This window comes from Schistocerca cancellata, chromosome 10 (genome assembly GCF_023864275.1).
Source record: "Schistocerca cancellata isolate TAMUIC-IGC-003103 chromosome 10, iqSchCanc2.1, whole genome shotgun sequence".
NCBI lineage: Eukaryota > Metazoa > Arthropoda > Insecta > Orthoptera > Acrididae > Schistocerca > Schistocerca cancellata.
The window spans coordinates 228,509,709-228,529,336 of NC_064635.1; positions in this window are offsets into that span (position 1 = coordinate 228,509,709).

A 19,628-nucleotide genomic window follows, 5' to 3' on the forward strand; every position below is an offset into this window, starting at 1 on the left:
ATTGCATCCGTCGATCCCTCACAATGACGAATTAACACAGAAATTGCGTCGCTATGAAATACTATGTGTTCTATGACTTCTCTTTCTAAATCGAGGTGCGTTTCTATGGCAACGACAGGATCTCCTATTGAGAGGCGAGTATCTAATGTCAGACGCAGTATTCCTTCTTTATTGCATCCGTCGATCCCTTACAATGCCGAATTAACACAGAAATTGCGTCGCTATGAGATACTATAGGTTCTATAACTTCTCTTTCTAAATCGAGGAGCGTTTCTATGGCAACTACAGGATCTCTTATTGGGAGGCGAGTATCTCATGTCGGATGCACTATTCCTACTTTATTGCATCCGTCGCTCACAATGACGAATTAACACAGAAATTGCGTCGCTATGAAATACTATAGGTTCTATGACTTCTCTTTCGAAGTCGAGGGGCGTTTCTATGGCAACGGCAGGATCTCCTTTTGGGAGGCGAGTATCTCATGTCGGATGCACTATTCCTTCTTTATTGCATCCATCGATCCCTCACAATGACGAATTAACACAGAAATTGCGTCGCTATGAAATACTATAGGTTCTATGCCTTCTCTTCCTAAATCGAGGAGCGTTTCTATGGCAACGACAGGATCTCCTATTGGGAGGCGAGTATCTCATGTCGGATGCACTATTCCTTCTTTATTGCATCCGTCGATCCCTCACAATGACGAATTAACAAAGAAATTGCGTCGCTATGAAATACTATAGGTTCTATGACTTCTCTTTCTAAATCGAGGAACGTTTCTATGGCAACGACAGGATCTCCTATTGGTAGGCGAGTATCTCATGTCGGTTGCACTATTCCTTCTTTATTGCGTCCGTCGATCCCTCACAATGACGAATTAACACAGAAATTTCGTTGCTATGAAATACTATAGGTTCTATGACTTCTCTTTCTAAATCGAGGAGCGTTTCTATGGCAACGACAGGATCTCCTATTGGGAGGCGAGTATCTCATGTCGGATGCACTATTCCTTCTTTATTGCATCCGTCGATCCCTCACAATGACGAATTAACACAGAAATTGCGTCGCTATGAAATACTATAGGTTCTATGATTCTCTTTCTAAATCGAGGAGTGTTTCTATGGCAACGACAGGATCTCCTATTAGGAGGCGAGTACCTCATGTCGGATGCACTATTCCTTCTTTATTGCATCCGTCGATCCCTCACAATGACGAATTAACACAGAAATTGCGTCGCTATGAAATACTATAGGTACTATGACTTCTCTTTCTAAATCGAGGAGCGTTTCTATGGCAACGACAGGATCTCCTATTGGGAGGCGAGTATCTCATGTAGGATGCACTATTCTTTCTTTATTGCATCCGTCGATCCCTCACAATGACGAATTAACACAGAAATTGCGTCGCTATGAAATACTATAGGTTCTATGACTTCTCTTTCTAAATCGAGGAGCGTTTCTATGGCAACGACAGGATCTACTATTGGGAGGCGAGTATCTCATGTCGGATGCACTATTCCTTCTTTATTGCATCCGTCGATCCCACACAATGACGAATTAACACAGAAATTGCGTCGCTATGAAATACTATAGGTTCTATGACTTCTCTTTCTAAATCGAGGAGCGTTTCTATGGCAACGACAGGATCTCCTATTGGGAGGCGAGTATCTCATGTCGGATGCACTATTCCCTCTTTATTGCATCCGTCGATCCCTCACAATGACGAATTAACACAGAAATTGCGTCGCTATGAAATACTATCGGTTCTATGACTTTTCTTTCTAAATCGAAGAGCGTTTCTATGGCAACGACAGGATCTCCTATTGGGTGGCGAGTATCTCATGTCGGATGCACTATTCCTTCTTTATTGCATCCGTCGATCCCTCACAATGACGAATTAACACAGAAATTGCGTCGCTGTGAAATACTATAGGTCCTATGACTTCTCTTTCTAAATCGAGGAGCGTTTCTATGGCAACGACAGGATCTCCTATTGGGGGCGAGTATCTCATGTCGGATGCACTATTCCTTCTTTATTGCATCCGTCGGTCCCTCACAATGTCGAATGAACACAGAAATTCCGTCTCTATGAAATTCTATAGGTTCTATGACTTCTCTTTCTAAATCGAGGAGCGTTTCTATGGCAACGACAGGATCTCCTATTGGGAGGCGAGTATCTCATGTCGGATGCACTATTCCTTCATTATTGCATCCGTCGATTCTCACAAAGGCGAATTGACACAGAAATGGCGTCGCTATGAAATACTATAAGTTCTATGACTTCTCTTTCTAAATCGCAGAGCGTTTCTATGGCAACGACAGGATCTCCTATTGGGAGGCGAGTATCTCATGTCGGATGCACTATTCCTTCTTTATTGCATCCGTCGATCCCTCACAATGACGAATTAACACAGAAAGTGAGTCACTATGGAATACTATAGGTTCTATGACTTCGCTTTCTAAATCGAGGGACGTTTCTATGGCAACGACAGGATCTCCTATTGGGAGGCGAGTATCTCATGTCGGATGCACTATTCCTTCTTTACTGCATCCGTCGATCCCTCACAATCAAGAATTAACACAGATATTGCGTCGCTATGATATACTATAGGTTCTATGACTTCTCTTTCTAAATAGAGGAGCGTTTCGATGGCAACGACAGGATCTCCTATTGGGAGGCGAGTATCTCATGTCGGAAGCACTATTCCTTCTTTATTGCATCCGTCGATCCCTCACAATGACGAATTAACACAGAAATTGCGTCGCTATGAAATACTATAGCTTCTATGACTTCTGATTCTGAATCGAGGGGCGTTTCTATGGCAACGACAGGATCTCCTATTGGGAGATGAGTATCTCATGTCATATGCACTGTTCCTTCTTTATTGCATCCGTCGATCCCTCACAATGACGAATTAACACAGAAATTGCGTCGCTATGAAATACTATAGGTTCTATGACCTCTCTTTCTAAATCGAGGAGCGTTTCTATGGCAACAGCATTATCTCCTATTGGGAAGCGAGTATCTCATGTCGGATGCACTATTCCTTCTTTATTGCATCCGTCGATCCCTCACAATGACGATTTAACACAGAATTTGCGTCGCTATGAAATACTATAGGTTCTGTGCCTTCTCTTTCTAAATCGAGGTACGTTTCTATGGCAACGACCGGATCTCCTATTGGGAGGCGAGTATCTTATGTCAGATCCATTATTCCTTCTTTATTGCCAACACCTATCCCTCACAATGGCGAATTAACATCGAAATTGCGTCGCTATGAAATACTATAGGTTCTATGACTTCTCTTTCTAAATCGAAGAGCGTATCTATGGCAACGACAGGATCTCCTATTGAGTGGCGAGTATCTCATGTCGGATGCACTATTCCTTCTTTATTGCATCCGTTTATCCCTCTCAATGACGAATGAACACAGAAATTGCGTCGCTATGAAATACTATAGGTTCTATGACTTCTCTTTCTAAATCGAGGAGAGTTTCAATGGCAACGACAGGATCTCCTATTGGGAGGCGAGTATCTCATGTCGGATTCACTATTCCTTCTTTATTGCATCCTTCGTTCCCTCACAATACCGAATTAATACAGAAATTGCGACGCTATGAAATACTATAGGTTCTATGGCTTCTCTTTCTACATCGAGGAGCGTTCCTATGGCAACGACAGGATCTCCTATTGGGAGGCGAGTATCTCATGTCGGATGCACTATTCCTTCTTTATTGCATCCACCGATCCCTCACAATGACGAATTAACACAGAAATTGCGTCGCTATGAAATACTATAGGTTCTATGCCTTCTCTTTCTAAATCGAGGAGCGTTTCTATGGCAACGACAGGATCTCCTATTGGGAGGCGAGTATCTCATGTCGGATGCACTATTCCTTCTTTATTGCATCCGTCGATCCCACACAATGTCGAATTAACACAGAAATTGCGTCGATATGAAATACTATAGGTTCTATGACTTCCCTTTCTAAATCGAGGAGCGTTTCTATGGCAACTACAGGATCTCTTATTGGGAGGCGAGTATCTCATGTCGGATGCACTATTCCTACTTTATTGCATCCGTCGATCCCTCACAATGACGAATTAACACAGAAATTGCGTCGCTATGAAATACTATAGGTTCTATGACTTCTCTTTCGAAGTCGAGGAGCGTTTCTATGGCAACGACAGGATCTCCTATTGGGAGGCGAGTATCTCATGTCGGATGCACTATTCCTTCTTTATTGCATCCGTCGATCCCTCACAATGACGAATTAACAAAGAAATTGCGTCGCTATGAAATACTATAGGTTCTATGACTTCTGATTCTCAATCGAGGGGCGTTTCTATGGCAACGACAGGATCTCCTATTGGGAGATGAGTATCTCATGTCATATGCACTGTTCCTTCTTTATTGCATCCGTCGATCCCTCACAATGACGAATTAACACAGAAATTGCGTCGCTATGAAATACTATAGGTTCTATGACCTCTCTTTCTAAATCGAGGAGCGTTTCTATGGCAACAGCAGGATCTCCTATTGGGAAGCGAGTATCTCATGTCGGATGCACTATTCCTTCTTTATTGCATCCGTCGATCCCTCACAATGACGATTTAACACAGAATTTGCGTCGCTATGAAATACTATAGGTTCTGTGCCTTCTCTTTCTAAATCGAGGTACGTTTCTATGGCAACGACCGGATCTCCTATTGGGAGGCGAGTATCTTATGTCAGATCCATTATTCCTTCTTTATTGCAAACACCGATCCCTCACAATAGCGAATTAACATCGAAATTGCGTCGCTATGAAATACTATAGGTTCTATGACTTCTCTTTCTAAATCGAAGAGCGTTTCTATGGCAACGACAGGATCTCCTATTAAGTGGCGAGTATCTCATGTCGGATGCACTATTCCCTCTTTATTGCATCCGTTGATCCCTCACAATGACGAGTGAACACAGAAATTGCGTCGCTATGAAATACTATTAGTTCTATGACTTCTCTTTCTAAATCGAGGAGAGTTTCAATGGCAACGACAGGATCTCCTATTGGGAGGCGAGTATCTCATGTCGGATTCACTATTCCTTCTTTATTGCATCCTTCGTTCCCTCACAATACCGAATTAATACAGAAATTGCGACGCTATGAAATACTATAGGTTCTATGGCTTCTCTTTCTACATCGAGGAGCGTTCCTATGGCAACGACAGGATCTCCTATTGGGAGGCGAGTATCTCATGTCGGATGCACTATTCCTTCTTTATTGCATCCACCGATCCCTCACAATGACGAATTAACACAGAAATTGCGTCGCTATGAAATACTATAGGTTCTATGCCTTCTCTTTCTAAATCGAGGAGCGTTTCTATGGCAACGACAGGATCTCCTATTGGGAGGCGAGTATCTCATGTCGGATGCACTATTCCTTCTTTATTGCATCCGTCGATCCCACACAATGACGAATTAACACAGAAATTGCGTCGCTATGAAATACTATAAGTTCTATGACTTCCCTTTCCAAATCGAGGAGCGTTTCTATGGCAACTACAGGATCTCTTATTGGGAGGCGAGTATCTCATGTCGGATGCACTATTCCTACTTTATTGCATCCGTCGATCCCTCACAATGACGAATTAACACAGAAATTGCGTCGCTATGAAATACTATAGGTTCTATGACTTCTCTTTGGAAGTCGAGGAGCGTTTCTATGGCAACGACAGGATCTCCTATTGGGAGGCGAGTATCTCATGTCGGATGCACTATTCCTTCTTTATTGCATCCATCGATCCCTCACAATGACGAATTAACACAGAAATTGCGTCGCTATGAAATACTATAGGTTCTATGCCTTCTCTTTCTAAATCGAGGAGCGTTTCTATGGCAACGACAGGATCTCCTATTGGGAGGCGAGTATCTCATGTCGGATGCACTATTCCTTCTTTATTGCATCCGTCGATCCCTCACAATGACGAATTAACAAAGAACTTGCGTCGCTATGAAATACTATAGGTTCTATGACTTCTCTTTCTAAATCGAGGAACGTTTCTATGGCAACGACAGGATCTCCTATTGGTAGGCGAGTATCTCATGTCGGTTGCACTATTCCTTCTTTATTGCATCCGTCGATCCCTCACAATGACGAATTAACACAGAAATTGCGTTGCTATGAAATACTATAGGTTCTATGACTTCTCTTTCTAAATCGAGGAGCGTTTCTATGGCAACGACAGGATCTCCTATTGGGAGGCGAGTATCTCATGTCGGATGCACTATTCCTTCCATATTGCATCCGTCGATCCCTCACAATGACGAATTAACACAGAAATTGCGTCGCTATGAAATACTATAGGTTCTATGATTCTCTTTCTAAATCGAGGAGTGTTTCTATGGCAACGACAGGATCTCCTATTAGGAGGCGAGTACCTCATGTCGGATGCACTATTCCTTCTTTATTGCATCCGTCGATCCCTCACAATGACGAATTAACACTGAAATTGCGTCGCTATGAAATACTATAGGTTCTATGACTTCTCTTTCTAAATCGAGGAGCGTTTCTATGGCAACGACAGGATCTCCTATTGGGGGGCGAGTATCTCATGTAGGATGCACTATTCCTTCTTTATTGCATCCGTCGATCCCTCACAATGACGAATTAACACAGAAATTGCGTCGCTATGAAATACTATAGGTTCTATGACTTCTCTTTCTAAATCGAGGAGCGTTTCTATGGCAACGACAGGATCTCCTATTAGGAGGCGAGTATCTCATGTCGGATGCACTATTCCTTCTTTATTGCATCCGTCGATCCCTCACAATGACGAATTAACACAGAAATTGCGTCGCTATGAAATACTATAGGTTCTATGACTTCTCTTTCTATATCAAGGAGCGTTTCTATGGGAACGACAGGATCTCCTATTGGGTGGCGAGTGTCTCATGTCGGATGCACTATTCCTTCTTTATTGCATCAGTCGACCCTCACAATGACGAATTAACACAGAAATTGCGTCGCTGTGAAATACTATAGGTAATATGACTTCTCTTTCTAAATCGAGGGGCGTTTCTATGGCAACGACAGGATCTCCTATTGGGAGGCGAGTATCTCATGTCGGATACACTACTCCTTCTTTATTGCATCCGTCGATCCCTCACAATGACGAATTAACACAGAAATTGCGTCGCTATGAAATACTATAGGTTCTATGACTTCTCTTTCTAAATCGAGGAGCGTTTCTATGGCAACGACAGGATCTCCTATTGGGAGGCGAGTATCTCATGTCGGATGCACTATTCCCTCTTTATTGCATCCGTCGATCCCTCACAATGACGAATTAACACAGAAATTGCGTCGCTATGAAATACTATAGGCTCTATGTCTTTTCTTTCTAAATCGAAGAGCGTTTCTATGGCAACGACAGGATCTCCTATTGGGAGGCGAGTATCTCATGTCGGATGCACTATTCCTTCATTATTGCATCCGTCGATTCTCACAATGGCGAATTGACACAGAAATGGCGTCGCTATGAAATACTATAAGTTCTATGACTTCTCTTTCTAAATCGAGGAGCGTTTCTATGGCAACGACAGGATCTCCTATTGGGAGGCGAGTATCTCATGTCGGATGCACTATTCCTTCTTTATTGCATCCGTCGATCCCTCACAATGACGAATTAACACAGAAAGTGAGTCACTATGGAATACTATAGGTTCTATGACTTCGCTTTCTAAATCGAGGGACGTTTCTATGGCAACGACCGGATCTCCTATTGGGAGGCGAGTATCTCATGTCGGATGCACTATTCCTTCTTTACTGCATCCTTCGATCCCTCACAATGACGAATTAACACAGTTATTGCGTCGCTATGATATACTATAGGTTCTATGACTTCTCTTTCTAAATAGAGGAGCGTTTCGATGGCAACGACAGGATCTCCTATTGGGAGGCGAGTATCTCATGTCGGAAGCACTATTCCTTCTTTATTGCATCCGTCGATCCCTCACAATGACGAATTAACACAGAAATTGCGTCGCTATGAAATACTATAGTTTCTATGACTTCTGATTCTGAATCGAGGGCGTTTCTATGGCAACGACAGGATCTCCTATTGGGAGATGGGTATCTCATGTCATATGCACTGTTCCTTCTTTATTGCATCCGTCGATCCCTCACAATGACGAATTAACACAGAAATTGCGTCGCTATGAAATACTATAGGTTCTATGACCTCTCTTTCTAAATCGAGGAGCGTTTCTATGGCAACAGCAGGATCTCCTATTGGGAGGCGAGTATCTCATGTCGGATGCACTATTCCTTCTTTATTGCATCCGTCGATCCCTCACAATGACGATTTAACACAGAATTTGCGTCGCTATGAAATACTATAGGATCTGTGCCTTCTCTTTCTAAATCGAGGTACGTTTCTATGGCAAAGACCGAATCTCCTATTGGGAGGCGAGTATCTTATGTCAGATCCACTATTCCTTCTTTATTGCAAACACCGATCCCTCACAATGACGAATTAACATCGAAATTGCGTCGCTATGAAATACTATAGGTTCTATGACTTCTCTTTCTAAATCGAAGAGCGTTTCTATGGCAACGACAGGATCTCCTATTGAGTGGCGAGTATCTCATGTCGGATGCACTATTCCTTCTTTATTGCATCCGTTGATCCCTCACAATGACGAATGAACACAGAAATTGCGTCGCTATGAAATACTATAGGTTCTATGACTTCTCTTTCTAAATCGAGGAGAGTTTCAATGGCAACGACAGGATCTCCTATTGGGAGGCGAGTATCTCATGTCGGATTCACTATTCCTTCTTTATTGCATCCTTCGTTCCCTCACAATACCGAATTAATACAGAAATTGCGACGCTATGAAATACTATAGGTTCTATGGCTTCTCTTTCTACATCGAGGAGCGTTCCTATGGCAACGACAGGATCTCCTATTGGGAGGCGAGTATCTCATGTCGGATGCACTATTCCTTCTTTATTGCATCCACCGATCCCTCACAATGACGAATTAACACAGAAATTGCGTCGCTATGAAATACTATAGGTTCTATGCCTTCTCTTTCTAAATCGAGGAGCGTTTCTATGGCAACGACAGGATCTCCTATTGGGAGGCGAGTATCTCATGTCGGATGCACTATTCCTTCTTTATTGCATCCGTCGATCCCACACAATGACAAATTAACACAGAAATTGCGTCGATATGAAATACTATAGGTTCTATGACTTCCCTTTCCGAATCGAGTAGCGTTTCTATGGCAACGACAGGATCTCCTATTGGGAGGCGAGTATCTCATGTCGGATGCACTATTCCTTCTTTATTGCATCCGTCGATCCCTCACAATGACGAATTAACACAGAAATTGCGTCGCTATGAAGTACTATAGGTTCTATGACTTCTCTTTCTAAATCGAGGAGCGTTTCTATGGCAACGACAGGATCTCCTATTGGGAGGCGAGTATCTCATGTCGGATGCCCTATTCTTTCTTTACTGCATCCGTCGATCCCTCACAATGACGAATTAACACAGATATTGCGTCGCCATGTAATACTATAGGTTCTATGACTTCTCTTTCTAAATAGAGGAGCGTTTCGATGGCAACGACAGGATCTCTTATTGGGAGGCGAGTATCTCATGTCAGAAGCACTATTCCTTCATTATTGCATCCGTCGATCCCTCACAATGACGAAATTACACAGAAATTGCGTCGCTATGAAATACTGTAGTCTCTATGACTTCTCTTTCTAAATCGAGGAGCGTTTCTATGGCAACGACAGGATCTCCTATTGGGAGGCGAGTATCTCATGTCGGATGCACTATTCCTTCTTTATTGCATCCGTCGATCTCTCACAATGACGAATTAACACAGAAATTGCGTCGCTATGAAATACTATAGGTTCTATGACTTCTCTTTCTAAATCGAGGAACGATCGTATGGCAACGACATGATCTCCGATTGGGAGACGAGGGTCTCATGTCGGATGCACTATTCCTTCTTTATTGCACCCGTCGACCCCTCACAATGACGAATTAACACAGAATTTGCGTCGCTATGAAATACTATAGGTTCTATGCCTTCTCTTTCTAAATCGAGGAACCTTTCCATGGCAACGACAGGATCTCCTATTGGGAGGCGAGTATCTTATGTCAGATCCATTATTCCTTCTTTATTGCAACCGAGGATCCCTCACATTGACGAATTAACACAGAAATTGCGTCGCTATGAAATACTATAGGTTCTATGACTTCTCTTTCTAAATCGAAGAGCGTCTCTATGGCAACGACAGGGTCTCCTATTGAGTGGCGAGTATCTCATGTCGGATGCACTATTCCTTCTTTATTGCATCCGTCGATCCCTCAGAATGACGAATTAACACAAAAATAGCGTCGCTATGAAATACTATAGGTCCTATGACTTCTCTTTCTAAATCGAGGAGCGTTTCTATGGCAACGACAGGATCTCCTATTGGGAGGCGAGTATCTCATGTCGGATGCTCTATTCCTTCTTTATTGCATCCGTCGATCCCTCACAATGACGAATGAACATAGAAATTGCGTCGCTATGAAGTACTATAGGTTCTATGACTTCTCTTTCTAAATCGAGGAGCGTTTCTATGGCAACGACAAGTTCTCCTATTGGGAGGCGAGTATCTCATGTCGGATGCACTATTCCATCTTTATTGCATCCGACGATCCCTCACAATGACGAATTAATACAGAAATTGCGACGCTATGAAATACTATAGGTTCTATGGCCTCTCTTTCTACATCGAGGAGCGTTCCTATGGCAACGACAGAATCTCCTATTGGGAGACGAGTATCTCATGTCGGATGCACTACTCCTTCTTTATTGCATCCGTCGATCCCTCACAATGACGAATTAACACAGAAATTGCGTCGCTATGAAATACTATAGGTTCTATGACTTCTCTTCCTAAATCGAGGAGCGTTTCTATGGCAACGACACGATCTCCTATTGGGTGGCGAGTATCTCATGTCGGATGCACTATACCTTCTTTATTGCATCCGTCGATCCCTCACAATGACGAATTAACACAGAAATTGCGTCGCTGTGAAATACTATAGGTCTTATGACTTCTCTTTCTAAATCGAGGAGTGTTTCTATGGCAACGACAGGATCTCCTATTGGGAGGCGAGTATCTCATGTCGGATGCACTATTCCTTCTTTATTGCATCCGTCGATCCCTCACAATGAAGAATGAACACAGAAATTGCGTCGCTATGAAATACTATAGGTTCTATGACTTCTCTTTCTAAATCGAGGAGTGTGTCTATGGCAACGACAGGATCTCCTATTGGGAGGCGAGTATCTCATGTCGGATGCACTATTCCTTCTTTATTGCATCCGACGATCCCTCACAATGACGAATTAACACAGAAATTGCGTCGCTATGAAATACTATAGGTTCTATGACTTCTGTTTCTAAATCGAGGGGCGTTTCTATGGCAACGATAGGATCTCCTATTGGGAGGCGAGTATCTCATGTCGGATGCACTATTCCTTCTTTATTGCATCTGTCGATCCCTCACAATGACTAATGAATATAGAAATTGCGTCGCTATGAAGTACTATAGGTTCTATGACTTCTCATTCTAAATCGAGGAGCGTTTCTATGGCAACGACAGGATCTCCTATTGGGAGGCGAGTATCTCATGTCGGATGCACTATTCCTTCTTTATTGCATCCGACGATCCCTCACAATGACGAATTAACACAGAAATTGCGTCGCTATGAAATACTATAGGTTCTATGACTTCTGTTTCTAAACCGAGGGGCGTTTCTATGGCAACGACAGGATCTCCTATTGAGAGGCGAGGATCTCATGTCGGATGCCCTATTCTTTCTTTACTGCATCCGTCGATCCCTCACAATGACGAATTAACACAGAAATTGCGTCGCTATGAAATACTATAGGTTCTATGACTTCTCTTTCGAAATCGAGGAGCGTTTCGATGGCAACGACAGGATCTCCCATTGGGAGGAGAGTATCTCATGTCGGATGCACTATTCCTTCTTTATTGCATCCGTCGATCTCTCACAATGTCGAATTAACACAGAAATTGCGTCGCTATGAAATACTATAGGTTCTATGACTTCTCTTTCTAAATCGAGGAACGATCCTATGGCAACGACATGATCTCCGATTGGGACACGAGGATCTCATGTCGGATGCACTATTCCTTCTTTATTGCATCCGTCGACCCCTCACAATGACGAATTAACACAGAATTTGCGTCGCTATGAAATACTATAGGTTCTATGACTTCTCTTTCTAAATCGAGGAACCTTTCTATGGCAACGACAGGATCTCCTATTGGGAGGCAAGTATCTTATGTCAGATCCATTATTCCTTCTTTATTGCAACCGACGATCCCTCACAATGACGAATTAAGACAGAAATTGCGTCGCTATGAAATACTATAAGTTCTATGACTTCTCTTTTTAAATCGCAGAGCGTTTCTATGGCAACGACAGGATCTCCTATTGAGTGGCGAGTATCTCATGTCGGATGCACTATTCCTTCTTTATTGCATCCGTCGATCCCTCACAATGACGAATTAACACAGAAATTGCGTCGCTATGAAATACTATAGGTCCTATGACTTCTCTTTCTAAATCGAGGAGCGTTTCTATGGCAACGACAGGATCTCCTATTGGGAAGCGAGTATCTCATGTCGGATGCACTATTCCTTCTTTATTGCATCCGTCGATCCCTCACAATGACGAATTAACACAGAAATTGCGTCGCTAAGAAATACTATAGTTTCTATGACCTCTCTTTCTAAATCGAGGAACGTTTCTATGGCAACAGCAGGATCTCCTATTGGGAGGCGAGTATCTCATGTCGGATGCACTATTCCTTCTTTATTGCATCCGTCGATCCCTCACAATGACGATTTAACACAGAATTTGCGTCGCTATGAAATACTATAGGTTCTGTGCCTTCTCTTTCTAAATCGAGGTACGTTTCTATATCAACGACCGGATCTCTTATTGGGAGGCGAGTATCTTATGTCAGATCCATTATTCCTTCTTTATTGCAACCACCGATCCCTCACAATGGCGAATTAACATCGAAATTGCGTCGCTATGAAATACTATAGGTTCTATGACTTCTCTTTCTAAATCGAAGAGCGTTTCTATGGCAACGACAGGATCTCCTATTGAGTGGCGAGTATCTCATGTCGGATGCACTATTCCTTCTTTATTGCATCCGTTGATCCCTCACAATGACGAATGAACACAGAAATTGCGTCGCTATGAAATACTATAGGTTCTATGACTTCTCTTTCTAAATCGAGGACAGTTTCAATGGCAACGACAGGATCTCCTATTGGGAGGCGAGTATCTCATGTCGGATTCACTATTCCTTCTTTATTGCATTCTTCGTTCCCTCACAATACCGAATTAATACAGAAATTGCGACGCTATGAAATACTATAGGTTCTATGGCTTCTCTTTCTACATCGAGGAGCGTTCCTATGGCAACGACAGGATCTCCTATTGGGAGGCGAGTATCTCATGTCGGATGCACTATTCCTTCTTTATTGCATCCACCGATCCCTCACAATGACGAATTAACACAGAAATTGCGTCGCTATGGAATACTATAGGTTCTATGCCTTCTCTTTCTAAATCGAGGAGCGTTTCTATGGCAACGACAGGATCTCCTATTGGGAGGCGAGTATCTCATGTCGGATGCACTATTCCTTCTTTATTGCATCCGTCGATCCCTCACAATGACGAATTAACACAGAAATTGCGTCGATATGAAATACTATAGGTTCTATGACTTCCCTTTCTAAATCGAGTTGCGTTTCTATGGCAACGACAGGATCTCCTATTGGTAGGCGAGTATCTCATGTCGGATGCACTATTCCTCCTTTATTGCATCCGTCGATCCCTCACAATGACGAATTAACACAGAAATTGCGTCGCTATGAAATACTATAGTTTCTATGACTTCTGATTCTGAATCGAGGGGCGTTTCTATGGCAACGACAGGATCTCCTATTGGGAGGCGAGTATCTAATGTCATATGCACTGTTCCTTCTTTATTGCATCCGTCGATCCCTCACAATGACGAATTAACACAGAAATTGCGTCGCTATGAAATACTATAGGTTCTATGACCTCTCTTTCTAAATCTAGGAGCGTTTCTATGGCAACAGCAGGATCTCCTATTGGGAGGCGAGTATCTCATGTCGGATGCACTATTCCTTCTTTATTGCATCCGTCGATCCCTCACAATGACGATTTAACACAGAATTTGCGTCGCTATGAAATACTATAGGTTCTGTGCCTTCTCTTTCTAAATCGAGGTACGTTTCTATATCAACGACCGGATTTCTTATTGGGAGGCGAGTATCTTATGTCAGATCCATTATTCCTTCTTTATTGCAACCACCGATCCCTCACAATGGCGAATTAACATCGAAATTGCGTCGCTATGAAATACTATAAGTTCTATGACTTCTCTTTCTAAATCGAAGAGCGTTTCTATGGCAACGACAGGATCTCCTATTGAGTGGCGAGTATCTCATGTCGGATGCACTATTCCTTCTTTATAGCATCCGTTGATCCCTCACAATGACAAATGAACACAGAAATTGCGTCGCTATGAAATACTATAGGTTCTATGACTTCTCTTTCTAAATCGAGGAGAGTTTCAATGGCAACGACAGGATCTCCTATTGGGAGGCGAGTATCTCATGTCGGATGCACTATTCCTTCTTTATTGCATCCGTCGATCCCTCACAATGACGAATTAACACAGAAATTGCGTCGATATGAAATACTATAGGTTCTATGACTTCCCTTTCTAAATCGAGTTGCGTTTCTATGGCAACGACAGGATCTCCTATTGGTAGGCGAGTATCTCATGTCGGATGCACTATTCCTTCTTTATTGCATCCGTCGATCCCTCACAATGACGAATTAACACAGAAATTGCGTCGCTATGAAATACTATAGGTTCTATGACTTCTCTTTCTAAATCGAGGAGCGTTTCTATGGCAACGACAGGATCTCCTATTGGGAGACGAGTATCTCATGTCGGATGCTTTATTCCTTCTTTATTGCATCCGTAGATCCCTCACAATGACGAATTAACACAGAAATTGCGTCGCTATGAAATACTATAGGTTCTATGATTCTCTTTCTAAATCGAGGAGCGTTTCTATGGCAACGACAGGATCTCCTATTAGGAGGCGAGTATCTCATGTCGGATGCACTATTCCTTCTTTATTGCATCCGTCGATCCCTCAAAATGAAGAATTAGCAGAGAAATTGCGTCGCTGTGAAATACTATAGGTAATATGACTTCTCTTTCTAAATCGAGGAGCGTTTCTATGTCAACGACAGGATCTCCAATTGGGAGGCGAGTATCTCATGTCGGATGCACTATTCCTTCTTTATTGCATCCGTCGATCCCTCACAATGACGAATTAACACAGAAATTGCGTCGCTATGAAGTACTATAGGTTCTATGACTTCTCTTTCTAAATCGAGGAGCGTTTCTATGGCAACGACAGGATCTCCTATTGGGAGGCGAGTATCTCATGTCGGATGCCCTATTCTTTCTTTACTGCATCCGTCGATCCCTCACAATGACGAATTAACACAGATATTGCGTCGCTATGTAATACTATAGGTTCTATGACTTCTCTTTCTAAATAGAGGAGCGTTTCGATGGCAACGACAGGATCTCTTATTGGGAGGCGAGTATCTCATGTCAGAAGCACTATTCCTTCATTATTGCATCCGTCGATCCCTCACAATGACGAATTTACACAGAAATTGCGTCGCTATGAAATACTGTAGTCTCTATGACTTCTCTTTCTAAATCGAGGAGCGTTTCTATGCCAACGACAGGATCTCCTATTGGGAGGCGAGTATCTCATGTCGGATGCACTATTCCTTCTTTATTGCATCCGTCGATCTCTCACAATGACGAATTAACACAGAAATTGCGTCGCTATGAAATACTATAGGTTCTATGACTTCTCTTTCTAAATCGAGGAACGATCGTATGGCAACGACATGATCTCCGATTGGGAGACGAGGGTCTCATGTCGGATGCACTATTCCTTCTTTATTGCATCCGTCGACCCCTCACAATGACGAATTAACACAGAATTTGCGTCGCTATGAAATACTATAGGTTCTATGCCTTCTCTTTCTAAATCGAGGAACCTTTCCATGGCAACGACAGGATCTCCTATTGGGAGGCGAGTATCTTATGTCTGATCCATTATTCCTTCTTTATTGCAACCGAGGATCCCTCACAATGAGGAATTAACACAGAAATTGCGTCGCTATGAAATACTATAGGTTTTATGACTTCTCTTTCTAAATCGAAGAGCGTTTCTATGGCAACGACAGGGTCTCCTATTGAGTGGCGAGTATCTCATGTCGGATGCACTATTCCTTCTTTATTGCATCCGTTCATCCCTCACAATGACGAATGAACACAGAAATTGCGTCGCTATGAAATACTATAGGTTCTATGACTTCTCTTTCTAAATCGAGGAGAGTTTCAATGGCAACGACAGGATCTCCTATTGGGAGGCGAGTATCTCATGTCGGATTCACTATTCCTTCTTTATTGCATCCTTCGTTCCCTCACAATACCGAATTAATACAGAAATTGCGACGCTATGAAATACTATAGGTTCTATGGCTTCTCTTTCTACATCGAGGAGCGTTCCTATGGCAACGACAGGATCTCCTATTGGGAGGCGAGTATCTCATGTCGGATGCACTATTCCTTCTTTATTGCATCCACCGATCCCTCACAATGACGAATTAACACAGAAATTGCGTCGCTATGAAATACTATAGGTTCTATGCCTTCTCTTTCTAAATCGAGGAGCGTTTCTATGGCAACGACAGGATCTCCTATTGGGAGGCGAGTATCTCATGTCGGATGCACTATTCCTTCTTTATTGCATCCGTCGATCCCTCACAATGACGAATTAACACAGAAATTGCGTCGATATGAAACACTATAGGTTCTATGACTTCCCTTTCTAAATCGAGTTGCGTTTCTATGGCAACGACAGGATCTCCTATTGGTAGGCGAGTATCTCATGTCGGATGCACTATTCCTTCTTTATTGCATCCGTCGATCCCTCACAATGACGAATTAACACAGAAATTGCGTCGCTATGAAATACTATAGGTTCTATGACTTCTCTTTCGAAATCGAGGAGCGTTTCTATGGCAACGACAGGATCTCCTATTGGGAGACGAGTATCTCATGTCGGATGCTTTATTCCTTCTTTATTGCATCCGTAGATCCCTCACAATGACGAATTAACACAGAAATTGCGTCGCTATGAAATACTATAGGTTCTATGATTCTCTTTCTAAATCGAGGAGCGTTTCTATGGCAACGACAGGATCTCCTATTAGGAGGCGAGTATCTCATGTCGGATGCACTATTCCTTCTTTATTGCATCCGTCGATCCCTCAAAATGAAGAATTAGCAGAGAAATTGCGTCGCTGTGAAATACTATAGGTAATATGACTTCTCTTTCTAAATCGAGGAGCGTTTCTATGTCAACGACAGGATCTCCTATTGGGAGGCGAGTATCTCATGTCGGATGCACTATTCCTTCTTTATTGCATCCGTCGATCCCTCACAATGACGAATTAACACAGAAATTGCGTCGCTATGAAGTACTATAGGTTCTATGACTTCTCTTTCTAAATCGAGGAGCGTTTCTATGGCAACGACAGGATCTCCTATTGGGAGGCGAGTATCTCATGTCGGATGCCCTATTCTTTCTTTACTGCATCCGTCGATCCCTCACAATGACGAATTAACACAGATATTGCGTCGCTATGTAATACTATAGGTTCTATGACTTCTCTTTCTAAATAGAGGAGCGTTTCGATGGCAACGACAGGATCTCTTATTGGGAGGCGAGTATCTCATGTCAGAAGCACTATTCCTTCATTATTGCATCCGTCGATCCCTCACAATGACGAATTTACACAGAAATTGCGTTGCTATGAAATACTGTAGTCTCTATGACTCTCTTTCTAAATCGAGGAGCGTTTCTATGGCAACGACAGGATCTCCTATTGGGAGGCGAGTATCTCATGTCGGATGCACTATTCCTTCTTAATTGCATCCGTCGATCTCTCACAATGACGAATTAACACAGAAATTGCGTCGCTATGAAATACTATAGGATCTATGACTTCTCTTTCTAAATCGAGGAACGATCGTATGGCAACGACATGATCTCCGATTGGGAGACGAGGGTCTCATGTCGGATGCACTATTCCTTCTTTATTGCATCCGTCGACCCCTCACAATGACGAATTAACACAGAATTTGCGTCGCTATGAAATACTATAGGTTCTATGCCTTCTCTTTCTAAATCGAGGAACCTTTCCATGGCAACGACAGGATCTCCTATTGGGAGGCTAGTATGTTATGTCAGATCCATTATTCCTTCTTTATTGCAACCGAGGATCCCTCACAATGACGAATTAACACAGAAATTGCGTCGCTATGAAATACTATAGGTTCTATGATTTCTCTTTCTAAATCGAAGAGCGTTTCTATGGCAACGACAGGGTCTCCTATTGAGTGGCGAGTATCTCATGTCGGATGCACTATTCCTTCTTTATTGCATCCGACGATCCCTCACAATGACGAATTAATACAGAAATTGCGACGCTATGAAATACTATAGGTTCTATGGCCTCACTTTCTACATCGAGGAGCGTTCCTATGGCAACGACAGAATCTCCTATTGGGAGACGAGTATCTCATGTCGGATGCACTACTCCTTCTTTATTGCATCCGTCGATCCCTCACAATGACGAATTAACACAGAAATTGCGTCGCTATGAAATACTATAGGTTCTATGACTTCTCTTCCTAAATCGAGGAGCGTTTCTATGTCAACGACACGATCTCCGATTGGGTGGCGAGTATCTCATGTCGGATGCACTATTCCTTCTTTATTGCATCCGTCGATCCCTCACAATGACGAATTAACACAGAAATTGCGTCGCTGTGAAATACTATAGGTCCTATGACTTCTCTTTCTAAATCGAGGAGTGTTTCTATGGCAACGACAGGATCTCCTATTGGGAGGCGAGTATCTCATGTCGGATGCACTATTCCTTCTTTATTGCATCTGTCGATCCCTCACAATGACTAATGAACATAGAAATTGCGTCGCTATGAAGTACAATAGGTTCTATGATTTCTCTTTCTAAATCGAGGAGCGTTTCTATGGCAACGACAGGATCTCCTATTGGGAGGCGAGTATCTCATGTCGGATGCACTATTCCTTCTTTATTGCATCCGACGATCCCTCACAATGACGAATTAACACAGAAATTGCGTCGCTATGAAATACTATAGGTTCTATGACTTCTGTTTCTAAATCGAGGGGCGTTTCTATGGCAACGACAGGATCTCCTATTGGGAGGCGAGTATCTCATGTCGGATGCCCTATTCTTTCTTTACTGCATCCGTCGATCCCTCACAATGACGAATTAACACAGAAATGGCGTCGCTATGAAATACTATAGGTTCTATGACTTCTCTTTCGAAATC